The 2,457-nt window shown below is 38.4% G+C and overlaps 1 pseudogene; it reads right to left on the reverse strand.

The window, feature by feature from the left end:
• Positions 1–201: 201 nt before the first annotated feature.
• Positions 202–1,451, reverse strand: LOC136163757 (actin-related protein 2/3 complex subunit 2-like; annotated as a pseudogene).
• Between the last annotated feature and the right edge of the window lie 1,006 nt (positions 1,452–2,457).

A 2,457-nucleotide genomic window follows, 5' to 3' on the forward strand; every position in this document is an offset into this window, starting at 1 on the left:
CTCCGTATAATGGGCTCCAGTTTGTGTTTAGTCTTAACCAATTTCTTAAATATTGAAGCAGTTCATTATGTGCTTGTGATTGAGTCAGAGGCACACAAATGGAGTTATTATCATAAATGACATAAATTACATGCTATTTTTTTTTCAAATGTTAAATAAGTCTTATATTTCTGGGATAAAGTTATCTTGGTCACGTGGGGATCAGTTGATGGTGTTGTCTTGAGCACTGGCGTTGGTTTGGGGAGGTAACAGCTCGGGGTAATGTAGCCGATGTTGTGGCCCACGGCAGCATCGGGATCTTTCAGCTCTAGGGGAGGTTCCTGCGTGGTTGAAGAGGCCCTGTGGGGCTGTGGGGCTGGCTCTGCCCCACATGAACCTTTCCAATGACCACATCATCGTCATCCTTAAACATGGTCCTGAAGACTACTGTGACTTTGCCCTTTTTTGACTCAAACATACATGGTCTCATCATCCCTGTAATGGATAACTGCCCTGTTATCTCCTTCCTTGCTCTCTTCTTGGAACTGGAAGTATTTCTCAAAGACAGAGGCAAAACAGTTTAGTTTCAACATGCCAGCCTGATGCACGATGGAATCATTGGATGCAGGCAGATTTTCAAGGTGATATAACAAAGAGACATTGTATCCTGATTCTGGATTTAACTTCCGTACACCGCCTTTAATAACTCATCAGCACCTTGTGCCTGAAGTTCCTTGAAGAATTTCAAAGAAAAACTGGCCGTCACTTTTATTTTGTCTCCGTTAGGATTTGAAATATTGTCGAGACTGGCTTGACAAGCAGGGTTTCTGAAAGCACGATACGGTGAAAGAATGGGAAACAAGACACAAGAATTCAGTGAAAAGCAAGGATAAGGGGACCAACACCGCTCCAAGGTGAAGGTGCCGAAACTGAATCCAGCCAGCTTTTTTATACTTTCAGTCACAAAGAAAAGAATATGCGGGGAGCTAAGCTATAACTCATGTGGCCTTCAGGGCCAAAGAACAAAGTGATCATTAATCACTGAGTAATTAAGAAACAGTAATCAATAGCAAATCAATACTCAGACTAATATTCTTATCTATAGATTTTCCACCAGCTACATAAAACATGTGACTCTGAGAAGCCAGTTGAGAAGCAGTCTGGGGTCAGTTTTGTGACCCCAGGATCATATTTAATTTTCAAGACTATGAACTGTTCCCTCTGGACTTGTTCCAAGAGTCTCATGCCTTATACCATCCAGGTTATCAATAATTATAAGTTTCTTTTGTGGCCCTTGCGGGGGCCTGCTTTTCTTTTATTCTACCTGTCTCCTACAAAATATGATAGAGGACTCCATCAAAATCTGCAAAAGATACTTCTACAGCTTCTGGTTTGTTCCCGGCAGCTGCATTCTCAAACTTGAGTGCAAGCATCTCCTCAATGATGCAGTTATTCACCTCCAGCAGGATCATGGTGGCCACTGGCCCCTGAAGCCTGAACCTGCCTGGCAGGAAGCCACCATCGCTGCCACCTCACAGACAAGCTTGGTCCCCACCCAGCCCCTTGCTCTAGCCGGCCACTTCCAAAAGTTAGGTTTAAATCTACTACTACTTGTCCCTTCTTTTATTTGCTCTTTGTCTGTTCTTGCATTTTAAAATTGAGTATTTTTTTTCTGTTTTTATTTTTCGCTTACTGACTACAGTTATTATTTTTTTTTAATTAGTGGTTCCTTCAAAATTTACAGCATACATCTTTAACTTATCACAATCTATCTTTAAGTGTTATTATACCTCTTTACACATAAAGAGTAAGAATACTTGCAATAGTATGCTCCCTTACCCAGCCCCCCAGTCTTTGTGTTATCTACCTTAAACTTCTGTGTGTGTTTTAAATTTTATGTTGCATTCCTATTATCTTTCTAAACTGCCACTGTCTCATAAGAAGGATTATATAAGAAAAAAATCTTGTATATTTACACATGCACTTGCCACTACTGTTTAAGTCTTTATTCTTTTGTGAAGATTTAATTTCTATCTGATGTAATTGTCCTTTTATTTGAAAGATTTTCTTTAACATTTCTGATAGGTTTGTCTGCTGGTGAGAAATTATTTTAGCTTCTACATACAAAAAACATTTCACCTTCCATTTTATAAGATATTTTCTGGAGTTTAAATTCTATGTTGATAATTTTTACCTTTCAGTGAAGTTGTTACTCTACCACTTACTTCCCTTCTTGTTTGCAATGAAAAATGTGCTACTATCCTGACACTGACCTTTTATCTTCTTTCTATAATGTATCTTTCTTCCTCTAAATGCTTCTAAGAACTTTTCCATTATCCTCAGTTTTGAGTAATTTAATTATAATGTGTCCTGGTGCAGTTTGTTTGGTGTATGTGCTTGGGATTTATTATATCTGTAAGTTTGCAGTTTCCACTGAATTTGAAAAAGAAAATTGTCATTTTTTTAAGATTAAAAATT

This window comes from Muntiacus reevesi, chromosome 1 (assembly GCF_963930625.1).
Source record: "Muntiacus reevesi chromosome 1, mMunRee1.1, whole genome shotgun sequence".
NCBI lineage: Eukaryota > Metazoa > Chordata > Mammalia > Artiodactyla > Cervidae > Muntiacus > Muntiacus reevesi.